The 26,338-nt window shown below is 42.2% G+C and overlaps 1 non-coding gene across 1 annotated transcript; it reads right to left on the bottom strand.

Moving 5' to 3' along the window:
* Positions 1-6,032: 6,032 nt before the first annotated feature.
* On the bottom strand, positions 6,033-6,107 carry Trnar-gcg (transfer RNA arginine (anticodon GCG)). Its single transcript has one exon. It is a non-coding gene; the product is annotated as a tRNA-Arg (tRNA).
* Between the last annotated feature and the right edge of the window lie 20,231 nt (positions 6,108-26,338).

The following is a 26,338-nucleotide window of genomic DNA, read 5'->3' as shown; positions in this document are numbered from 1 at the left end:
ATGACCGTGTATTTTAATTTTGATAAAAACTGGATTTATTTAAAAACGCCTAGCTGTTAGAGGTCCGCTAGAGACGATGGCATGATACCTAATGAACTTTACGTAAGGTTATTACCGGAGTAGACGAATTCTCTGTTCCCTGCAGGCGGTGAGATCTATCATCCACCTACCCGTCGGCTGCTGTCCCGACCGTGACTGGCACCAAACTTCAGTTGATCGTTAACTGAAATAATGAACGGGGCAACAGGGAGGCTACAGCCCAAAGAAAATTCGTTCCGATAATAGTATATTGTACTTCCAGCAGCACAATAAAGACAGGAGAGGTAGTCTGTTTTACAATTATGACGGTGCATTTATAAAAAGTTGTTCCTGTCTCTTCTTGCTGCAGGTGAAGAATATTACACAGAAAACTTTCAATCGGCGGTAAAATCTTGAATTAGCTTGGTCCAGCTCCTGAACTATGCGAGAGTGCGAGGAGAGGAACTACGGAAAACATTGATTATCAGCCAGGAAGATAAGGGAACCCGGACAGGGCACTTCATACAATTATCAAGTAATAATCTTAAACAGCGCCCAGCCCATGGTGTGCCGAACGATAACCAGTACAACCGCGAACGCCGCCGAATGTAGGTACTGATACAACTTCCTATCATCTTACGTCGGACGGAGTGGTCGAACGGTTCTAGGCGCTTCAGTCTGGAAACGCGCGACCGCTACGGTCGCAGGTTCCAATCCTACCTGTGGATGTATGTGATGTCCTTAGGTTAGTTAGGTTTAAGTAGTTCTAAGTTCTAAGCCATTTGAACCCTTTTTTTTACCATCTTGCGAGTGGAACGACTGCGGAGGAAAATGAGGTGTTAAAATTGATCACCGATGCCAAGATGGCGGCTGGCTCTGAACCAACGACCGTCGTAGCTGTTCACACCCGTTCCACTCAGTCCACTGGTAACAACGGCCTTTTCTCGCCATCTCTTGTCACTTTTGTTGATCAAGGAGCCCTCAGCACTGCATGCTTCCGCCGACAAGAAGAGGGCATACAACCAACCCAACCACCGTGGCTGTTACCGTTAGCACCCTTGTGTAGTGGTCCGAGACACGGGCTCAGAGGTTGGTGCCCTTACTGCGGAGAGAATTACGCGGAAACCTCCTGTGTTCTTCCGTGGCGCGTAGCCATGGCATGAATGTGAAACTAACGGCTAGCTAGGCTCTGCCGATATTCGCCATCTTGTGGTATTTTAGAATTAATTAAATTTGCACCCTGAAAATTCGTCCGTTCCCACGAGTCCATAGTCGGCTGGTTAGGCAAGCTGGTGGTGGTCTCAAATCGTCGTGGGAAATTAATTTGAGATCGTATAATTAAAGATTGATTACAACGATTTTTGGGATAATTGTTTTATCAGCACGAGCGGTATTTCAAATTAAAGTTAATTTCACGGTCAACCCGAATCTGAAGTCAAAACTACTGATTTAATTTAATCTGAGCACACTCCCCTTCGTGACTGAGCTGGACCATGCAGCAGTACAGGTAGATGACAGGCCTTGAGACCAGCCCACGAAAAGTCTACCGAGCGAGGTGGCGCAGTGGTTAGACACTGGACTCGCAAATGGGAGGACGACGGTTCAATCCCGCGTCCGGCCATCCTGATTTAGGTTTTCCGTGATTTCCCTAAATCGCTCCAGGCAAATGCCGGGATGGTTCCTTGCAAAGGGCACGGCCGACTTCCTTCCCCGTCCTTCCCTAATCCGATGAGACCGATGACCTCGCTGTCTGTTCTCCTTCCCCAAAACAACCCAACCCAACGAAAAGTCTGCACTCTGCAAATTTAATTTTATATGTATTTCTCTATGCCTCAGTGACCACACCGAAAAGATTGAAGGCGGAGTGTTCAGTGGTATATACGACGCGACACTTAACGTGTTGTTTCGTTATTTATTCTTTATTACGTTCGAATTTTGTTAAATTGATTGGTCATCTACCACCGAACAATCACGCTGTCAATCACCTCTATGTTCTGATGTATCCCGCCTCACGATTTACTTTTGACGATGAATTATTTATTGTAGCTTACCACCATTTAAGATTTTGCAGCCTTTCATCTAAAAAGAGACTAACTCATTCATCGTCATCTTTCTTACATGTCGCGATATTAAAGTTATGCAGAACTTCTTACTGTTCATAGTCTATTCGTGTTGTTACTAAGTGAGAATTTTTATATTGAAGTGTCTTAGTCTTTAGAGACAGGAGGAAGAACGCTTCAGGGAGTGCTGCCCCCCTCCTAATCAGTAACATCGTTAGTAGCCTGGTCGCAGCCACCCTTACGTTCGATGGATCAAGTGCGTTTTTACTATGGAGTTATATGTGAGAACAGAAAGCTGCATGTACATCAACATTCAGCGGTGGGTTGTGCCACCAAGGCAGATCGTCCCATTAGCCGTTTCACTACCGTGGGCGTGTGCACACGTTCCGCTACGCTGTTCCCCAGGTACTGTGGATGTGCATACGCGCGCCGCTTGGGTTTTCCTACAGTGCTGTGGACGTCTGAAGGCGGCCAGAGCCGCTCGCATCTCACTAGTGCAGACGAGTTGCTTCTACACCTCGGTATATAAAAAGTTTCGAATATTTGTCATACGACATATGTGCATCATTGCGTTCTCTGACTTGCAAAAAAAACCTCGTGTTAGTATCTTGAATGTTCTGTAAGCTATGACGATTGTTATCACCAAGTTTTTCCCGATGTGGAAGGCCGTGAATGGGCGCACTGAGCGCGAGTGTTCTTCGAATGTAAAACCCAATAACTCGAGAACGAAAAGAGACAACTTTCTGCTCTCAATTGTAAATCTTATCTATATCTCATTCATTACAATGTATGACCTAAAATCAAACATTCGTAAAGTTAACCTAATGCGTTTTTACGTATGCAAAGCTCTTTAAAATTTCGCGCATTGTGTTCTTTATCGAGTGAAAATATCAGACTGTAATATGTGGCAAAATCAAATTGTTTCACAAAACAGTTTTCGCAAAATCAGATGGCAAGTGTGTCTTATTGGCGAGTGGTACGGCCGTAACTAATACATTACATGTCGTCAACCAAGCGTCTAGTACCAGTACGCGTACATCCATTATGTGTATTCCCGTACAAATGAGAAATTTGACTTGAAAGTCGCTTGCCCGACATTAGTGGATAAACACGATGTTCCAGTGCCTTTGCTATTCTGAATTACGATGCAAAGTTCCTCTGGCCATGCGTTCTCCTGATAAGCGGGAAATTCGTGTTCGATTCCCGGTACGGCACAAATTTTCGCTGTCGTCATTCCATTGTACAGTTGATGGTTATCCATATTCGCAACTACGAATACATTTAATGTATTTCGTAACGGCCGCAGTGCCTGTTTCTATGGACATGCATGTCCAGTGGAACTTCGCATCGCAATCCAGAGTAACACAGGTGAGCCGTAGTTGTGTCCGGCTCTTCGAAAAGCGCGCCAGACGGAGTACTTTCGCTTCGCGTCTAGTGTTTGCGGTGGCGCTTTCGGTTTGGCGCGCTGTTTGGATCGCTACCGCCATCTGGCGGGAGGTGGAGCAAGTGTACAGTCACGTGACGAGCGAGGAGTACGTACTGGGCTGTGACCGAGAGAGGTGGTGGCGCGAGCGGGACCCTGTTGTTGGGGGTCGTCAACTGCTCGCCACGGGCTTTGGCCGACCTCTTGGCTGTCAGGGGCTAAGTCTGCCTTACCCGCATGTACGTGGCTTATGAAGCTTAGAAGCCGTGGTGCAGGAGATCAGCGCGTGGGACCGTATGTCTTCTTATCGGCCGTTGAAACCACTGGCAGCGGTTGGCTCTGATGATCATAAGGAAGTGTAACGTGTTACCGGCGCTGTAGTGGAGTGTGAGAAGTTGAGTACTGTTTTAAGTAACAGAGTTTTTCAAGTTCTAGTGAAGTGTAGGAATTTCTTCACCAGTGGTTCGTTGGGGTCTTCCCACCACGGTTTACGTTTGCCTGTCCGCGGGAATGTGGTAATTGCTTCTTGGTCGGACCGTTTCATTCACACCTCAATTGGCTGATTTAGGGTCGGTGTCGCGTGTCTCTATGGTTCGGAGTCTGTACAGGCACCGCCCTTGCTACATCTTCTAGTTTTGGGTAACTATGGGAGGTGGTGGCTTATAATGGAAGTTTTTGGGCTGATCTGCTGTGGCCCTGTAGACCACCAATAACTATTCCGCCTATTGTGATTTGGGCCCCATTATGCGTGTCACTCCCTCACCGAGCTAAGGAAATTTTTTTTTGGGGAACTGCCTTTAATGTGGAGGTTTGTGTGCTGGCTTATTCACATTTATATTGTAACTGATACAAGTTAAGTAACTGGCGAGAGACAACTATTTTTGCTTAGTACAAGCTAGCTACTTAAGTTGTTCTTTTTTAATTGTTCCCTCATTGATGTAGCAAGTTTAAATAATTCTTATTGTTAACGTGAAACCTTGTAATATCCTTTACATAGAGCTGTTTTTAAGAGTTCTTTAACTGTTGACACACACACACACACACACACACACACACACACACATATATATATATATATATATATATATATATATATATATATATATGTGTGTGTGTCTCTCTCTCAAGTTAAAATCTCATTATTGGCAAGTTGTTAATCTCATACCTGGTAATCTCCTTTTCATAATGAAAATTGTCAAGCTATTTGAAATTGTTTTGATATTATTATTATTTTTTTAAAGAAATGCCAGACTTAAAAATTTACTACTGAGAAAGCCTTTTAAAACAAAAAGACAAGCTTATCAATGCGTATTTTTTCACCAGCACCTCGTGGCCCCTAGTTTCACGATAACGTTTTTGGAATAACGTGTGTCCTTAAATTGTTTGTGAATCGCCCTAATTGACTGTTCAACAGGTACTACAATATCGTAACCACAACAAAAGCCGCCTCAGCATAGAATGCAAAGAGCACGTCTTTAGCAGCGAAACGGTCATGCGAGGCCTGTTCGTGGCTATGACGGGTAGGTTCACCTCAACCACACTGATCCTGCAGCAACACCTAGTAGGTGGTAGGTAGGTTCCCACCACCACGAAAGGAATCGGGTGGGCGCTGCCGCGTCACCGTGTCTCTACCTCAAGGCTACGCGTGTCCCCAGGGGGGTAGGGCGCTGTCGTGTTTATCTCGCCGTCTCCACGGCGACTATCGACCCGCCGCTGTGCTGTTCTGTGGTCTAAGGGCTCTCGCCATCGGTCGCCGCCTTCTCCAACCCCCCCCCCCCCCCCCCCCGTCTCCCTCTCTCGCCCCTTCACAACCCACCCAGCAAACACGTCGTTCCTCGCTCCACCGCTCCAATTCAGCCTGATGTCCTGAGCACAACGACAAATAAACACCCTACAGGGAGGAAGGGACGCCGAGCGAGCGATAACGACGGCGACCAAACAGACAGACACACACACACACCGGCGGCAGGCAAGAGCTGGCGCGCTCTGTCCTTGCCGTCTTGTTGACTGTGTTACTGGAAACTATTTAATGACAAAGTTCAGTTGCCAGCACCGATAATTTACGCCCAACACGAAGGGGTGCATTGGTGAACTCCTAGTTATTTACTATTGTTGTAAAGTTTTTAGAAGTGAAGTCAATTAAAATAATTCAGTGTTGTCGTATTACTTTGGTGCAACTTGACAGTAAAAGATGACGGTAAATTGGTTACATGTGGGGAACTCACTACTAAGCCACACACTATCTTAACCCTAGCAGTACCAAAGTATCTTCCATAACGCGTATTAGCAAGGGAAGGGGTGCCACAAGAAAGTTTTAGAAAAATTTGTCAACTGTTGTTAACTACCACTGACAACATACTTTTTTTAAATAGGTAATGATGTGTAAGCAGGGTTGAGAACGTGAAAATTTATTTCAGAACGATGTTAGAAATGCAAACGCGTATTTCAGTAACCAAGGGGCGATAGAATGAAATTTTCACTTTACAGCGGAGTGTGCGCTGATATGAAGCTTCCTGGCAGATTAAAACTGTGTGCCGGACCGAGACTCGAACTCGGGACCTTTTCCTTTCGCAGGAAAGTGCTCTACCAACTGAGCTACCCACGCACGACTCACGCCCCGTCCTCACAGCTTTAATTCCGCCAGTACCTGGTCTCCTAAAGCTGTGAGGACGGGGCGTGAGTCGTGCTTGGGTAGCTCAGTTGGTAGAGCACTTGCCCGCGAAAGGCAAAGGTCCCGAGTTCGAGTCTCGGTCCGGCACACAGTTTTAATCTGCCAGGAAGTTTCAAGGGGGGCAATACTTTGCGATCACCACAAAAAAATGTAAAAGATATAAATTTTGTCAATTTTCGTAGACTTTGATTCATAACATACATTTTAAATATATACTGATGTATATTAGGAGATATTCCATGGCTTTCGTCACCTCAGTAGGTGAGGAAATACATGGGATATGTCCTAATATCGTCTCCGACCTACTTTTCCGAGCATAATGCAGGGCATGGACCCAACAAGTCGTTGGAAGTCCCCTGCACGAACACTGAGCCCTCGTGCCTCTACAGCCGTCCACAACTGTGGAAGTGTTGCTGGCGCAGGATTTGGTGCACTAACTGACCTCTGGATGATGTTCCACGGGGGTTCGAAGAGTGGCAACATCTTCGATAAGGCTCATTGCCACCCATAAGGATTCTATCGTTGTTTGAGGACATGAAGTCCATGGTCTCCAAATGGCCACAAATAACCATAACCATTTCCAGTAAATGATCGGTTCGGTTGGACCAGAGGACCCATCTGTTCCACGTGAACATAGCTCACAGCATTATGGACCACCATTAGATTGCACAGTGCCTTATTGACGGATCCGTGGCTTCGTGGGGTCTGCGTCACATTCGAACCCTAACATTGGCTCTTACCAACTGAAATCGTGACTGATCTAACCAGATGATGGTTTTCTAGTCGTCTAGGTTCCAGCCGATAAGGTCACGAGTCCAGGAGAGACGCTGCAGGCAATGTGCTATTGGCAAAGGCATTCGCGTCGGTCGTCTGCTGCCACAGACCATGAACACCAAACTTCGCGGCACTGTCCTAGCGGATACCGTTCACCGTACGTCCTACATTCATTTCTGCGATTATTGGACGCGGAGTCGATTGTACAGGGCGACAGTTATTGAACTACATGAAAAAAAGTAAATTAGTTAACTACGGCGTACACACACTTTATTCAACATGTAAACGTCGCTGTACATATTCGGATTTAGGTTATGACGTGTTTGATATGATTGGCGATGATGTGGCGCAGACGAACAGCGAAATACTGCACGATCCGCTGAAGTGTCGGAACATCGTGGCTGTCGATGACCTCCAATGGCTCTTTTCCGTTCGGAAATGGTTTTGGGGTTATCTTGTCTTTAATGTAGCCTCACACAAACCAGTCGCAGGTTAGATACGGAGAACATGGCGGCCAGTAGAGGCCAATACCAGTGGCCTCTGGGTACCCCAGAGCCAGAATGTGATCCTAAAGTGCTCCTCCAGGACATCGGACACTTTCTTGCTTCGATGGGGCGAGCTCCGTCTTGCATGAACCACGTCTTGTCGAAATCAGGGTCACTTCGGAAAATGGGGATGAATTCATCTTTCAACACCATCACCTTGCCATGAAGGAATAGCGCACCGATTATTCCGTGACTGCGAATACATTTAATGTATTTCATAACGGCTGTAGTCGCCGCAGTGGCTGTTCTTTGGACATGCATGTCCAATGGAACTTGGCATCGCAAAGCACACCACACAGTCACATATTGAGAGTGAAGGGACTTCTCGATCGCGAAATACGGTTTCTCAGTCCCCCAAACGCGCATATTTTGCCTACTGACGAACCTATCCACGTGGAAGTGGACTTTGTCACTAAACCAAAAATGTCCTTATCCTAATTCCCATCATTTCCCGCGCCCAACCGCGCAGTTTGAACTGCCTAACGCAGACCGCTCAAAAGTTATGAAGATTTTATTTCATATACGAGTACTTAAATAACTGTCGGCCTGCATGTTAGCGCTGACAACTCGACGCAAACGCCACTGTTTTCGGTCGTTACATGAAGGCTATCGGGCACTACGCTGTCCGTAGAGAGAGGCAAAGCCTGAAATTTGGTATTGTCGGCATACTCTTGACACTGTGGATTTCGGGATATTAAGTTCCCTAACGGTTTCCGAAATGGAACGTCCCATGCGTCTAACTCCAACTATCATTCCACGTTCAAAAGTCCATTAACTCCCGCTGTGTCCCTATGATCACATCGGAAACCTTTTCACCTGAGTACAAATGACATCTCGTCAATGCATTCCCCTTTTATATCTTGTGTAGACAAGACTACCGCCACCTGTATACATGCAGATGGATTCGAGTCCCGGTGTGGCATAGCTTTTCAATCATTGCAACAGGTTTTTGATTTGAGGAAAAAATTCAATGTTACTACCTTCAAATTGTGAACCACAATAACATAAGCAAAAGTGTTGCAAAGTGATAGCTGTACTGTAAAATTTTGCAGCCCCCTCCCCCCCCCCCACCCCCTCATCCCAACAGTAGGGTCAGCCCTGGTTGAAATAAATTTTAAGGTGTACAAAATCGACCCTGTGTAGCAAGACTTTTTCCGTAGTATTTTTGTAAATAAATAATTACAGTAGTGACAGTTTGTTCTGAAAACAGTATGAATCTGGTTGTTGCAGTTCAATATACTGTCTCTGTGGACACTAAACATGAGACTGAATTACATACTCGAAGTTGACCCGCAGTGGATTGTGCGCGCTTGCATCCCTTTTCGCTATATTTCGAATTATTAGAGGTCGCAAAGTTAACTAAATACGGTCGCAAATGGGTGAATAAGAGAATGATAAGAGCTCTGAGACATGTATATCATCAATTCTATGTCCATGTTTTTAACTTTTTAACTTTGATGAACTGACCATTTTACTAGGTAGATTATATTTAGTAATAAAAAAGAAACTTATAGTCATTGTTCGTTACACAAAACTGATAAGCCTAGCAAGAATCAGTCTCCCCTGCTTCCTGCATTACGATGTTATTCACTCTGGTTAGTGCCAAGATATTACTACAGCTTAAATAAAACTTCATAAAATACAACTGCTGTTTCTTATCAAGCAGCCGCATTCATTAACTTTTAACACTGTAACTACTTAAAATCGAACGCTACTTCTTCCGCAACTTCTTATTCAGATTTTTTATCGTTCTTATCAAAGTTCTTCCTCTCGTAACATTTCTACTTCCTACGTATCGTAGATATTTCACTTATTTCACTGATATTCAATATAACTCTGTTGACTTCCTGATTCTGCCAACCTCCAGTAGCCTACTGGAGTCTCGACCCACAATTAAGTACTTGAAAACGCACGCGCACACAAATAACTGGAAAAAAATAATCACAAATATTTCGCATAGCGCCTGGCGAAAAGCTTGGCAAGTGTCAGTTTGCGCCCACAGACGAGATGCGCTGTGTACACCGGACTAGTCTACTCCTCATGCTTACACCTGGTCGTCGGCAGAATATTCGTGATCAGTTTTTTGATTGCTCTCTAACGTTTCATGTGAGAAAAAGACTATTTACATCATCGTATTGGCGCAACTCAGCAACCTCATGATGTTCTAAGGACGAAACTACATTAAATTATACAGCTGTCGCGGGTTTCCAGTAGTGACTTACATCAGTGTAAATGAGCTACGGTGCTCAGCATAATCAAGATTATTCCCAGCGGATATGGTACTCATACAACTGGCGGATAAGAGAAGGAAATCTGGTCGAGATTCGCATTACGTACTGTAACATCCCACGAGATAAATTCTAGCTACAGTGCGACGAGAGGAAATTATGCTTCTAACAGTTATAAACATCTATTCGACATATGAGAAAACAGTGAAAACGATGATAAATATTAATTATTTACATAATATTTTATGATGGAATTTGACATATCGATGTGTATCATACAAAGACAATGATAATTGTAAATTCCTTTTATGATCTGCGTTTGTCTTCCTTTGTTTTTACCTTTTGTTGGTTGACTTTTGTAGGTTCAGGACGCAAGACACATATCAAACTGAGGGCTGTTAAGGAAATTTTAATTACTTGTTAATTATTACTTGAGAATAGAGTTCATTATTATTATAAATATGAGTGAATAATTATTTGTAACTTTAATTCCTCTCTCAGTAAGCATTATCTGTGTTAATTATTTCTTTCCGCTGCAACGAGCGCAGCCATTGATGATAGCGATTTGTATCACGTTTTTGTCTGTGTTTTCCTTAGAAACAAATCAAATGTTTGCTTGATGAAGTCTAAATAGTGCACAATACGAAAGTAAAGTTAAATAAGCATTTCAAATACTTATCCTATTTGCTCTAACAATAGAAAGTCTCTATCAATTGTCTGCCGCCATCTTAACAATTATCTCAGAGGCAAATTCAAATTACGCAACTCTGCAGACATTAATGCCGAAGGTAATAAAAATGTGTAAAAATAAATGTGCACCGGTAGTCTCGAACTCATTTTAATGAAAATAATTCGAGTCAGATTGGTTCTTTAAAAACAATGCTCATAGCACGATCCTTATAACAAACTTTTCTAGCTGATGTATGGAGCCGAAATTAATTAAGCACGAGTTGTGAAGAATATTGTTTCAGGTAACATACGTCAGTGTTGTGCGCGGCTGATATTCGGTGGTTTTAATGATCATTTTGCTGAAGATAACTGTTTCCATCACAATTAATAGTTGTATCGAATCTGTTGTATGAACTGTGATTTAGTGACACTTACACAACTTACAGACAACACTTTAACACGACGGTAACTTGGAGATCTTTAGCAACTTGACCAAATCTTTAGCCGGGAGAAAAATTATTTAGTAACTACTCAATGTAATAAAATAAGATCATCATTTTCATTTAGAAATTAATAAAATACCAAACCACCGAATAACACAGCGAACGCCACACTACCTCATTTCAACATGATGCAAGAAATTAATGTTCAAGGGGAAAATCATGCTGCTACGGGCTACTACGTAATGAAGCGAAGTCGGTCGGAACGGATATCCGGCCTAGAAACCTCGCCGAGTTTGACTTTGTCCGGGAAGGCGGAGTAGGTAAGCAGTGTTTACGACGTAACGTCGGATCGTGAAAGCAAACGACCAATCCTGGCGGGCTATTGCGCTCCGCCTCTCAGCATTTCCCGTCTCCAGGCCAGCTGATTAACCCTGGGGACAGCCACACACAGACGGAGAGGCGCCGCTTTGCCCGGCCGTCGCGGCGTGTGTGGCCCCTCCTGACCCCGGCCGCTGCGACAACTCGGCCATTATTTCGCAATTACCGTCCGGCAGTAAAAGGAGAGCAAGCGCGCGTTGTCCGCTGGGGCCGCGGGTAGCATGCCACTCAGACATCATGCTGTAACATATTTAATTGCCAGATTGACGTTCAGTATTCGCCGGTTGGCAGTTGTAGCACGTAGTCACGACGATCTCTGTACTGTGACAACCGCTTGGCGCGATTTTAATTGTTGTTCGTCCTTCAGATAACAGTCCACTCTTCCTTCGGTGATTCCTTCTTCTGCAGTATTGTCCAAACACCGATCTGCTAGAAAATGAATAATGTTCGTCGGCTAGACAAGGCTGCAGTGTAAACTAGCTGCACAACACATCTCTAAAAGTTTCGTGAAACGTTTTCTTCGCATCACGTTAACCGAGCTATTAACTGAAAGTAGTTTGTGAGTGATAACTTCGATATACTGTACTTCTTTGGTGCAGAAACACTGCCCAGCCCTCGCTAACCTCAAGGGGGGAAACTATATTAGGAGGCTGTTTGACACTGATTTTTTGGTATTTTTTGCATGGGAAGAATTAATTAGAATTTAATCAAATTTTGACGTTTCATTCAATTTTTCTAACAGTTTTTGTGAATTTTTTAAATAATTTCAGGCAAAAATAACAAAGTTACGCTGTGATGTCCGCTAAAGGTTGTGAGTATAGTTCTCCCACTGCGTGCAGTGTAGCCATTCCGATTTTCATCGGAGATCAAAAAGGTTTTGATTTTACATTAATAACTTATTTTCTAAGAATATGAACCTGAATGCAGGTGAAAATAATGAAATATTGCATGCGTTGGAACAATTTACTTCGATTTGCACCACGATTTTTTTCTCTAATTATGCAAAGCAAAATACCATTAAAATCATGATATCCCACTAGTTGGCTCATATAATTCGTAATTTTATAAAGAATCATACTATCAGTTTTCATAATGATCGGTTCAATGCTTCTAGAGTTAGACTGCACGCAGATGTGAAAAAAAATCATTTCGAGACAAAAGGGTTTGAAAAATAAATTCTCGGAAACTAGAAATTCAAGGAAGTTAATAATAATGCAAAATGCATACCGATTAATATGCTGTTCCAGCACCATATAGTAATCCTCCTTCCTCACAGGCTTCGTTTTGCGCTTGCAGCAGTGCTTTCCGAGCTTTCTGACCTTCCTTCGATTTCAATGAACTACGTCGATTCTGTCGGCTCACGGGATGGTTACCCATTTGTTCGACATAACTGAAGCTTTGCGTGCCTACTACAATTCCTGCCTAGTTCATGACCATCAGAAGGTATGAATTTCCTTCACTGAATAAGCCCGTTGCTAAATACGATGCCAATTCAACGACTTTTAGTCCGGAGTGCAAGTGTTTAGGAGCTAATCGCCAAATAGTGGAATTAAAACTTCCATTCACATTTTGTGAGTGGCCACCTAAACATCTCTCCAGTAATTCATCCCTTGATAAATCTTCGTATATTGGAAGAATTTCCCTCTGTACGTCGGGGTGCGGTTCATGTTCCATTCCAGGGGCTATTCGTTTCTGCCACTCGCACCAGCTGTCTTCTCCCTCTGGGCAATACTCTTATAGAGGATTTTCATCTGTGGAAATCATATGATAGTATGTCGCCATAATTGCTTTTTTCATGCCTTGAACACTATCTACATGTATATATAAAATCTAAGCGGATGCGAATTTCTCTTTGAAATTTTGACAGCGTATTCTTGGATAGTTAAGCTAACGATTTATGCAATAAAAAGAAATCGGATTTTTTTGAACCTCCTAATGTGGATTCCCCACTTAAGTGACAGTTTCCTCTCCCACACGCTATCACATTCACTCGTAATAACCAGGTTGTGGTATCAAACCAAACCAATTACTAATAAGACTATAAAACGGATTGTCTGTGACAGAATGCTCGCTCAAATATTACGCAAATTGACCACTACGAAGGTTCATTTTGCGAACGCGACTTTTGTAGCACGCCATGGTGATTTTGGTTAGTCCAGAAGTCACAGTTTACACAGAAAAATCGGAATTTCGTACATTCGTATTTAGCAACCGATCGCGTCTTGCGGCACGCAACGGTAAAGTTCAACTCACAGTTCCACAAGATTATCACATTTATCACATTTATTTAGAGCTCTTAATGTACACGTCCGAACATAATGATCGCTTAACTCCGAACTGCCCTTATATTTTTGGAATCAGTTCTCTCAGTCCACAAAAGGGACACGAAGGTACCGTACTCTGGCTGATACTCATCATGGCCAATCCGATATTACTGTTAAACGACGCAAATGTACGTCGTTTACATTCGACCAATCACAATCTAATTGCTGTTAGGAACACTTCATTAAACGAACAAATTTAGATAATGCACAAATGTCAAAGTAACTCCCCCTTTTAATAACATAACATGTTTCTTGTTTTCCCAGTACCATCAACTGGCTAGTTGTACCTTACAATTTTCCCCTGAGAGTATGATTCACTCTCCCTGTACTAAGACTATTTCCACTCTACAACTAACTCACATAAAACACGTAACAATATTCATTTACTACGTTATTTTGCATTCACACCCTCATTACCACTAATAACTAAACCTATAAAATCAATAATAATCAGGATAAGCGGTGTCTTTTGTCACAGTTTATCGTGACATATTTCAGTCTGTTATTCTGATATACCTACGAAATCAAACTAGTTACAAACTTTACAAATTAACTGTGCGTTACTAAGGCAGTGGAGATCTTGGCAGTAAGACCGTTGCGTAACAGCTGTGGCACACAGCATATAAACAGTCTTCAGGCTTTACACCATTGTCACATTGGGGGAATTTTGGTGAAATTCATAGAGTCTTCCTGATATGTCTTGGGATGGATTCATGTTATACACAATCATTAGGTTGTCTTTTTACTGTGTAATGCTACTGATTTACTAGCTTAATTCCTGTTTAAGGAATAGTTTAAGTTCATATAGTTTGCAATTTATGTATAACATTATAGTGTACAGACGAAAAATTGTGTAAATGTGTTGCTATGGTCGATGGTGGCTTAAGTACAGCTGTTTCCTTCTAACTTGAGAAAACCACTATTTCCATCGAGATAGGGGCCACGCCCGATAGCTCTGCAACAGCAGCCGTGAGTGGGTTTCTTTATCTCAAGTTCCCAAGCCTGCTAAGCCTGATGATACACTTCTGTATGTGTCAGAGGACAACGCTACAAGAGGTCTCTTTAAGGACCCTACGCTTATGTTTACTTCAAGCAACTTGAATTTTTTTACAGACTTCATTAATTTGCTATGGAATGTCATGAGGAAAACTACACTGCTGGGCATGTGATGTCACTGATGAGACTGTTTGGGAAGACATTTTGATAAGACAGAACCAGAAAGTTACAGATGTGAATGCCTCAAATTATTAGAGCCAGAGAAAAGGAGAAAACATTTCTTTTCATTGGATTCCTTATTCCACTGAACTTTTATTAAAAGAATATTGTTGAGCTGAATGCTGTAGAAATGTATAAAAAAACCAAAAGACTAATTATTTCCAGTTTTTGTGCCTGAGCATCGTTTCCTACTCATCAAGACTTGCGGTATTTCCTTCATCAGAGAGTACTACACAATTTCAGAACATAATAAAAGATGCCAGATTTGAGTGCCAGCTGAATATAGGCCCATTTTCAGTACACCATCACTCTGCTGTCTTTTTTTTATATGCTCTCATTGCAAAACATAATCTATTATTGTGTTAGTTAGAACATGTTCTTTCTCGCTAAAATGATTTCAAAGACTTTGCGGGAGACTTTTTTTTGTAAAAGTGGGCCAAAATAACCATATTTGGCAGTTTCAGAAAAATCGTGAATTTGCCCTACATTTACAAGCTATTGGAAAGTAGTAGGTGAATGAAATTTTATATTCTAAGACTTTGTATTGGTAAGATATTACGCGCAAAGTTTCAGGTTTGTCCTGCAGCTACTGGGGGATAGGGAAAGCTAAACTTAATTTTTTTTCGAGCGGCTCTGTTTTCGACCGACTTTGCTTCTAATTATCCATACGAAAACTGACAAATCTTTTTCACTCTTTCGCTTAAAAAGGTGCAAAAAGTTGTACAAGATGGCCTAGTTCTGTTTCTTTCAAGGAATTGTTGCCGGGGACACTATGTCTCAAAGTAGCCGAAAACTCACTGGTACATTCATGCGCTATGGGCTCAAATGAGTATATCTGCAAGTATTAAACTTGTAAAAGTAAAATTTTATCAGTGTTCATTCAGACCATGTGCAAATGTTCCCACGAAATTTCATCAAAATCTGTAATGCTGATGCGAGAACTTTTTAGACTAATTGGCATGGAATGGCCCTACACTGATTTTATGAACACAATCCATAGCTTTTATTTTTCATAGCCACGGTTAAGACGGAACTGCGACTCACCGTGTATTTAATGAAGCAACATATTTCGAGGTATAAACCTCGTCATCAAGGTACAATGACAATACAGAAACATGTAACACAATTAGACTTTTGTATAAAAGTTGTTTCGTGGGGACTTGGTAAGCGCAGTCGTCATCCAGTGGAGAAAGATGGTCACAACATACGCCAAGAACATACAAAACAACTTTAATACCTGTGCTTACGTTTGTTAAATTTTTTTTGTATTGCTATTGTATCCTAAGAATCGCCTTTATGCATATCAAAACGGTGCTTCATTAAATAATGTGGGAGTCAACTGATGATCAATAGCAATTTAGATTGTTAATTTGTCTAGTTCTTTTATGATGTTCTAATTTCTTGTGCGATGCTTTTTTCGAACAGCATTGAACAGTAGGACTCTCATTACTCACGCTTGGATCTGGGAATCATCTCTTAATTTTAGCACCCACGTCGCCCTGACTTATAATATAGTTGAACAGACATGTTTTTATAGCATTTCGTTTGTGCAGTGCATAATATCAGTTACTCTAAACTTTATCAGAGATGTGACCGACGAACATTTTGTTGTCTTAAGAAGAAACTATTACACTCAGTTTGCACGATTGCACACATCCTTTTCCTTCCTCTCTACTATCCAGCTGCCAGACACCATCCTGTGACAACTGTTTCTGCATACAAATTCTTGCCCTCTTCCCCATCGACCGTGGTCCCAAGAATCTCATATGAGATTTTTTTTACGTTCGAAACTTTTCCTCATGTCTTAACAAATGAACGAGGGACATTCAATAAGTAACGATACACACATATTTCTGAAAGCAAATTGGTTTTATTCACGATTCCAATACACCTTATTATTCCTCCCGCGTTGGCTACAAAACCCCGTTCAAGGCGACGGCCTTACGCCACATTACTGGAAGGGCTTGAATGCCCGCGTGGTACCACTCTACTGGTCGACATCAGAGCCAACGTCTTCTTGCTTCAATGGCCTTTACATCATCCAGGTACTGCTTCCCACGGAGCCCATCCTTCATTGGGCCAAACAGATGGATTTTTGGACAACATGGTTGTGGAGACGAAGCAGCGATTAGTATGATTAATCAATTATTCAAAAAACAGTCATAATCGCATTTATTATTATAATACCGCCAACCGGTTTCAACCCGACGTAGGGGTCATCTTCTGGGCGTTTACACTATTGGTCGACTGCTGGTGGTGTCCCTCCTGTCTACATAGTTCCTGCCGTTATGTAGACAGGAGTGACATCACGAGCCCAGTGTAAACGCCCAGAAGATGACCCCTACGTCCGGTTGAAACCGGTTGACGGTATAATAATAATAATAATAATAAATGCGATGAAGACTGTTTTTTGAATAATTGATAAAACAGATTGTAAGAGGTCCGAGCAGATGTAATTTCGATGTATTGCTCATGCGCTGCCTGCGATATGCAAGGTATAAGAGAATCGCTGACCAGAGAGCAGTGTTGACTCAGTTGGAACTGTGTAGCTGTAGCAGTAAGTTGTTGCTAGTCTGTGCTAGTCTCCGCTTGTGTGGAGTCTGCTCTGCTCTGGTCTGGTGTATCGTGTTGGCTGGCCGGTCGCGGTACAGCGATGCCGGAGCCTGAGTATTATTGTATAAGGTAAAAAGCAGCCTCGCGCATATCTAGTAATGTTATGTGGACTGCGATGTAAATGTTTTAAAAATGTCCTAATAATAATCTTTGTGATATAAAGTAATTTTTTTTTACAAGTATTCATTTCAATTTAAAGAATTTACTAATTTCTCCAATCCATGATCATTCCCATTGTTGCAAAAGAAAAATCAGTTGCTTCCTTTCATAAATGACAAATCTATCGGCCAGCATTGCACAGAGCTGTGCCGGAAAAAGGTTATTTTAAGAGCAGATAGTTGGCGACTTTATTGAGGTAAGAATTTTTGCTTTTTTATTCAGAATGATCTTACAGGGCCATGACGCAGCACTGCTGTCGTCCAAAATTTACCAGGTTACTGAATATATATTTTTATTACGAGGTTTAGCAATTTTTCTGTTTCGAGCTTACATTAAATGAGAAAAGAATTTTGTGGGTACATCAAATGGGAACCAATTTTGTTCTGAGGTTACACTAAAATTAGAATCATTAACCAAATAATATTTATATAAATTCTGTTGGGAGGTTACAAGATGGAAGTCGGAAGGTGCGAGAACCCAGCGGGCACACACCTTTGATTACCCCAACCGGTGAATGAGTATGTCAGCATTACCAAAAGAGACTCCAGTTGTGTAGCAAGGTGTCTGATTGTGATCCGTCGATCAGCTCGAATGAGAGTGTCCGCACGTTCCGACATCGCTGGACTCTCAGCTGTGTGCGGACGACCGACATGCGGGAGATCGGATAACTCTATGCGACCTTGTAGCGATAATGATAGACGCCTCACCCAACGACTTGTAAGATCTCGTTAGCTTACCAACATTAGCAACATCAGTATTAATAATAAAGGGACTGGCAAGGGCATCAGATCATGACACTATTGAATTATGATAAATATGAGGCACTCTCGAGCAGTACTCCCTGCATGTCTGCATGATTGAGCCACTAACTTAAAGCGTTGGTGAAAGCGTCGGAAGTTGAGAATTGCGGAATGTACAGTCTGCAGATGGTCGTAGCTCGCCGGGGCGCCGTGGGCGGCAGGTAGCGGTCACCGGAAACGTGGGACAATACGGCGCTTTTGGGGGTAGCCCGGCATCCGGAGCCACCTGTGCTGGGCAACACGTGGCGAAGACGGCAATTTCGTTTGCCTAGGGGCGTTATGACCTACTCGATCATTGGGTGGATCTCAGAAATGCCGGTGGAGGGATTTCGGTGGTGATAGAGCGTTCGACATTGGCCGAAACAGAGTATTCTTCCGCCGCATCGTCTTCTACGGTCTGTATCGCAGCACTGCACCAACGCGTGTTCTGTGCAGAGTTCTGCGGTTAGAGCTCTTTGTGTGCTCAGAAGCGAGATTTTCTCTAACGCTTAACCACTTCCAACAACTTACCTAATATTATTGATCTGGTAGTTATCCTTGCGAGGTGCTGAGTATTTATCGACGTAGCTGCCGGTAATAGGAGCGGAGGGGGGGGGGGGGCGCGTAATTGCAAATTGTTAATGTGCCATTCTCAAGAGTGTGGGGGTGGACAAAGAAATTAACTTTTTTTTTGCAAATTTTGTCAGTTGTGGGGGATATCAAATTAAAATGCCAATATTACAACCGAATTATCGACTTCATTGTAGCTAGCATTTACACTGTCTCAGTAAGCTTTACATGTACTGTAGTCACTGCACAGCTTGCCCAGACGGGCAGGAAAGGAGGCTTGCGGTTTTCTATGTGAGCGACGGGCAAATAAGTTTACAGACTCGCCATGCTTTTGTTCACTGCCAGATCTCCGTAGCCGCTCTGCAACCACCTGTGAATATCTACAATTTTATGGTTTTGCTTCAAAAGGGACTCAATGACTGCTCTCTGCTTGGAACGCACCTTCGTTACAGACGTAATTTTGGAGGCTACATTCAGCGCTGCCACCTATCAAACTTAGGAGCCGAAGAGGGAATACTCCACGGTGTCCCACACAAAATACCGCATTTTTTTTTCAACCGAAAATGGGTGAGAAAAAATGTTTTGCATTGCTTATTGAACGATTCTCGTACTCTCCCGTCTTCTAGATAGTGTTTTCCAGATATTCCTTTCCTCAAGGGTTATACGGACGACATCCCAATTTCTCACCCACACAATTTTCAGCTTCCATCTGTAAAACAAGGCCTCATAAGCTTCGATTCTCTTGTTTCTGTTCTTCTCACAGCCCATGACGCATTTACGCACAATGCTCTGCTCCATAGGCAAATAAATTTCTTTCTGGCATTAATGCATAAAGTTGATAACAGCAGATTTCTTTCGGCGACGATTGCTCTCTCCCATGAGTTGTTCTGCTCGTTATGTCATCCTTTCTTCGTCTGTAATGCGTTATTCTTCTTCGAAGATAGCAGCACCTCTTCACTTCGTACACTCCGTTGTCCCCAATGTTAATGCTATGTTTGTCGTTAATCTCATTTCTGGTACTACTAAATACTTCAGCCTGTCTTAAGTTTACATTCAACACATACCAAGAATTCAGTAGATTATTCACTGGTAACTATTCGTCTCCCATCAGGTGGCAGAGTCAAGAAACAAAGTGGTCGACTTGTAGAAAGTTTGAGAGGAAATTAATAGCAAAAACACACTCCCACATTCCCATTATATGACAGTTGCCTCGTGTAGGCGTTAAATCGTGTTAAATTACCATCTCCGGAACAATCGCCTTGTGATAAGCTTTAAGTATAGTAGACTGTCTTCATTGCGTAATTACTCTGGAGTACGCAAACGGTACAATTTTTGTTGCGCCGGTACTAGCACTACTCCAGTAAAAAGAAATACTGGCCAAACCGCCATTCACAAAATTACTGCTCTTAGAATGCTTTCTTCTTTATGAAATAGACTGGAGTCATGAGCAGTTTTCTATTGCCAGCGCTCGGAAATGGCGCAATATCAGAAATAATGAGACGACAGGGAAATGGCCCACTTGGAGGAGGAAAATGACCTTTTGTTCAGTATAGAAGTTCACGAGCAAAGCCCAGAAATAACGGTTGCCGTAAAGTTTAAAGCCCCCAGTAATGAGCGTGGTATCATCTCTATTATCCACGCCTTTCCTTAACCGAATCAACCAGTCGTCTCGCTTAGAAGCGAGTACTTATACACAGTTCTCGTACGTTGTAAGTCATTGTCATTGAAAGACCAAAGCACAAAGTCACTCATTACACGATGCATGCTAATTAAGTGGCCCAGATTAAAAACTATCATTTGTTACATGCTTACATATTTTATATACATCTTCCTCTTCCTTTTATGTTAGAGGTTTTCAGGCAACAGTTGCTTCTGGCAAATCCTAAGATGTCTAAATTCGAATAATAAATGTCGCCAAGATGCAGTTTCAACGCATATTTCATGGAAATCTTTTAACATTTACCGTACGGGTCAAAAAATCCATACCAATCCCCATACCAATTATCCGACTTGAATAGCTATATATCTGTTAACGGTTGGTTTTTCTTCCCATACAAAAACTCTGGGACTTATCACAAAGCAGAAATTATATGTTGAAAACTACACACCGTTTATGAACGCTGCTTGAGCCAATTGTTAGCTAATACGCGATTATAGCACCGCTTAGGACAATGAAATGGGTCTACAATCAAAATTTAGCCATGAATAATGCAAGGGGACGGACATCGTGAATTTTTAACTTTCAGGAAAACAACTTAAAATCAGCGTTGCTTAGAAGATTGTGTAATTATGATAAACTTTTCCGTGTTTTAGAATCAGTAGTGTCCTTCATTAATATTGTTAGTTCAAAATTCAAACTCTTTAACTAACTTCTGATTCCTACTGATATTTTTTTCTACCAACGCAAGAAATCATTCATATACTTCTCTTCACCGCTTTTGTGTTTTAATTAGTGTAGCTTTTTTAACTTCATTGGAACGTAAGGTTTCTGGTTATGCTCACGTTCGGTTCTTGTACGACTGGTCGCAGTCCCGTCGTTAGTGAGTAGCGGGCCTTTAGGAATGAAATGCGACATACATATATACCTAGGTCTACATATACAGTAGTACAACTATCGAGAGTGTTCAAAAATTCAGCGGCCAAACTGACAGATACGATGACGGAGACAACAAAAATATTTCGGTAAATAACCAGGTTCGGAAATGCATATGGAGTGTGTAGGACTATCCACTAGGTCTTCGAGTGTGACTGGGAAGAAAACACTGTGATATGTGTTCGTCGTTCTTATCAGTATCTTCCGAATGAGCATCTCTAACATCACTGCAGGGCCGGAGTGACGTTGCAGAGCGTCCCGTGTTGGTTGGAGAACATGTATCGCATAGCAGCTGTCCGTGAATTTTCAGCCGCACATACAAGCGAGTTGTGACGATTGCACATGCCTTCCCAGGTAAATTGAGCGTCATCTGTAATCAGAACAACTTCAGGAAACCATCGGTCTCCGACATCTGTTGCAAAAACCAACGTACAAACTGAAACCGAGATGAAAAATCATCTGGTGTCAGAACCTGTACTCTAGTAGAACGAAACATCTGTTAGCGCAACACATTCCGTACTAAAATATGGTGAAAACCGAACTCGGCGGAAATTGCTCTTGTATTTGCCTCGGGCATTTTCTGAAATACTAACGTCATCCTGAACAGTCCTCAGCAGTCTACCTGCTCTGGGCCAAGTTACCGTCAATGTTCTTCAAATGGCTCTGAGCACTATGGGACTCAACTGCTGAGGTCATTAGTCCCCTAGAACTTAGAACTAGTTAAACCTAACTAACCTAAGGACATCACAAACATCCATGCCCGAGGCAGGATTCGAACCTGCGACCGTAGCGGTCTTGCGGTTCCAGACTGCAGCGCCTTTAACCGCACGGCCACTTCGGCCGGCTATTACCGTCAATGTGGCAGTATTGCCTGGTAGATGGTGAGATAACGCGAACATCTACGTGCTAAACAGTGAACGAAGAGAACGTCTCGCAGTTCCGTCCATGTGTAGCGCTCCATGTTACATTCTGTGATCGTCACGCACTCACCACGCGCTGCATGTTGTCTACTGGCTCAATGTGAGCGTCAGGACATAGAAACGCAACGTGATATAAAGGAACTTATTGATTTTTTCTAATTGATAAATTTGTAGATTATTATTCGACTCTCAACGCCAAAGATTAATTTGAAAAGTATTTAGCACTGATGCACAAAATAGATTTACGCTCTTCGTTTTTTAGTTTTAGTACAGATACCTTTCGTTGTTATTATGTCCTGGTGACTAGATGCATAAAGGAAGCGTTCGTCAAATTCGAATGAAATTGTGATAAATAATGAAAGCAACTTCGGAAACAATACGATTTTCTCATTTACGATGCCGTGGATCGCAGGTCCTGTAACTCTGGAAGGTTATTATTATTATTACTATTATTATTATTATTATCATTATTATTATTTCCTATGGAGAATTTAGATGGAGGCGACGATATTCACGACAGCGCTGCTCAACAATATAGGTATGTGGATGTGTTTATCTCTTTCCCTTCGTGGCCGCCAATGTAAATTTCAATATTTAGGTCGTATTTGCCGCGACATTCAGAACCTGCTGTCTTTCTTTTCATTTAATTACGAAGTCCTGTTATTTCCTTTCTTTGATGAATAAATGCATTTTAACCACAATTCCTTTTACCCAGGCCACGCGGAATTACAGAACGTACGTGCCTCTATCCCGATCGTATGTTCGCATACAACTGAGTGTGTACCGTCGTAACTATACTTACGACCATTTCCTTTACAGTATTAATTCTTACTTTGAACCACTTACTCGCGATTGTATGTACTCTCTTATTTTGTGTAGTCAGTCGGGTGTATTCCTTAATAACATTACTTTTAATATTCAGTGTCTTAGTCTCCACAATTGACCTTTGCCTGTGTCTAACGGCGCTTCAGGCGAAATATTTATTACGTGACAGTCATACTAACTCTCATTTCAAAATTACGACACCGGCTAAGTTTCTAACAATTTAACAGGGCAGTTACGGAACCTCAAATCATCTTTGCTGTCATATTTGTGGAAGATATTTTTTATGCAACCCTCCATAATACGCTCTGTTCATCATAAGAATAAACATGATGTAAACAGTGGGCCATATATTCTTCCGCGTTTGCTTGAGTCTCATTGGATTTCGTTTCGCGTGAAGCGGGAGCCAAGCTGTGTGCAGTACAGTCGAATACGACCGTAAGAACATGCTTTTTTATGCTGTGTTACACGCACGTAGACTGACTGACAATGAGGGACAACAGCTTTAAAAGCGCACTGAACTCTTACAGCACTGGACAGCCAGCTGGCCCAACTAAGCTAAAATGACGTGAGCAGATGCGGTTCAGACTTAAAGAGAGACGAGAAGAGAAACAAAATAGCTTCGAATATCATTTAATTTTTAAAGAGAATGAAATAATATTCGACAAAACTTCAGCACTACCGCACACTTTTTAGGTGACAATACAGAAAGCATAAAATGCTCTCGTTCCCACCTGAGATAGTTTTCTAATTGCAAATATGAGTGATAAAAATTCCTAATTTAAACACTGGGTAATTTTTCTGAGCGAGCTATGTGTGATGCAAAAGCGTACTGCAAGGATTTCACAGTATTGTTGAATACGGAAACCACTGGAGGTATTCAGTACAGTCAGCCGTCTGGTACTTTCTTAGCTCGCTCCTTATCCGAATCCGAGAAATAAATTTCTGTTCTGTAACTGTCGCCTGCAACGTTCATAACGAGTCGATCAGCAACAGAATCCACAAAGCCACCCAGACGCCGCATTTTGTGACATGCCGCCAGCGCTTACCAGTGAGATGTGAAAAAGCTGCGACCGTTAGTTCCTGCACGTCTAGCATCTTAACAGTTTTGTCATTTCTCGCGACAGGTCCCTTAATTTGGACAGTGGAAAACGTAAAAATGCACCATTTGCATGCTGTGCTCGATGCTGTGAAAATGATTGTTTTTCATGTGTCTACGAAACTTATTACTCTGGTTCATATTTCACTACATCTGTCGCATAAAAGGATGAACATAGTCCTAATGAAATGTACTTGGTTTTTCATTTTTGCTTCAAGAAAGTAAATTGTTATGTTTTCTTAATTTAAGCTACCTTCATTAACAACCTTTCATAAAATATCGTTAAGAATTTACGTTTTAAAAGAAAACAGGAACTTGGCGTAAGTTATCAGAAACTTGAAGAGTGCATTATTCATAAAAAATGATGAATTTTACAATTACGGGGTGTAGGTATTTCAAACTGAACGAAAAAAAAAACGACTACTACGGCGACACTAGAATCATCGATCGATGAATTGCACCAGACTATTCATCCACCACGCTACCGATTGCGCTATACATCCGGTGTATAATTGTGTATCAGCTGTATCAAATACAGTCCCTAGGAAAACTACAAAGGCGATTGTTTTCTGTAACTTTATGAGAAACATCAAGAACAACCTATTTCTCGGTACTTTTTAACCGTCTTCCACAGGCATGTTTCACTACGGAGCAAGAGGCAGCCTCAGCCATTTTGCCGGCCGCGGTGGCCACGCGGTTCTAGGGGTACGGGCTTCAGTCCGGAACCGCGCGACCGCTAACGTCGCAGGTTCGAATCCTGCTTCGGGCATGGATATGTGTGATGTCCCTAGGTTAGTTAGGTTTAAGTAGTTCTAAGTTCTAGGGGACTGATGACCTCAGATGTTAAGTCTCATAGTGCTCAGAACCATTTGAACCTCAGCCATTTTCATATGGCGTATTAACAGCGCTACAATCACAGCCCAACAGTGCACGATTTTTGAGATAAAAACTACACAGCTAAAACATCACTAAGAAAAATGTTGACGGCTGTTAAAACATTAGAATATCTTAAGTTTCTTTTAATATAACTTAGTAATGAGCTATCTAACAGATAAGTAGATCCTACTTCCAAGAGCGTGACAACACAAGTGTACGTACGCTACGGCTTCGGACCAATCGTCGTGTTTGTTTTTGTTTAAATCAGGTTTATTCTTTATGATGAACGGCTTCTGACCAGTCATCATGTTTGTTTTGTTTAATACAAGTTTATTCTTACGATGAACAGAGTATAGTCGTGTGTATTAAAGCCCGCTTCCTGGCCGGCGAGCTGCGCCGGCACCGGATTTAATCCGCCCGGCTACACAACGATGAGGGTCTGTGTGGGAGGGAGGGAGGGAGGGAGGGAGGGAGGGCTCAACCTGGATGTGTTTCTTATGAGGTTTCCCACGTCGCGATACGTGAGTACCGGGCTGGTACCCAATTCCCGCCACACTTCCACGATCGCAAACATTTAGAAAATTCCGTACAATTTCAAATGACCAACACTACTACACGCAGACAGAGTACACATATTCCGTCCCGCGGTGTACTGGGATGGCGATAGGAAAGGCATTCGATTACCCTTAAACTATCCACGCCAAATCTGTTCACAAGTATGCCGATCCTGAGCCATGTGGGATAAAGGCACAAGAAAAAAGAAGGTACATATTATCTTCTTCGCAACGGGCTTACTTACGCATGCTTAGAGCATACTGAATATGCGTTTTCTACACCTGGTTGCTTAAAGAAAAATCTTTGTTATTGGTTCCTTCGTAATATCACTCAGAGAATTTATTTTTGAACACCATGTGTATGGCTACTATCTCTACAGATAATGACGTGAGTTGTGTTGTGGAACTGGCATTCCGTATCACTTTGCTGAATATCAAGAAAAATAGTTTAAAACGCACTAGGAGAAAGGATCTTCGCAGAATTTTGTACAGAGCACAATTTAATCATTGCAGAAATTAGGTTTAAGAAACACGAAAGAATGTTGTGTATCTGTAAGAAATCTGGAGATATAGAAAGGTTTCAGGCAGATTACATAATTGTCAGA

Source organism: Schistocerca serialis, chromosome 5 (genome assembly GCF_023864345.2).
Source record: "Schistocerca serialis cubense isolate TAMUIC-IGC-003099 chromosome 5, iqSchSeri2.2, whole genome shotgun sequence".
NCBI classification, from domain to species: domain Eukaryota; kingdom Metazoa; phylum Arthropoda; class Insecta; order Orthoptera; family Acrididae; genus Schistocerca; species Schistocerca serialis.
This window is presented reverse-complemented; position numbering and strand designations above follow the sequence as displayed.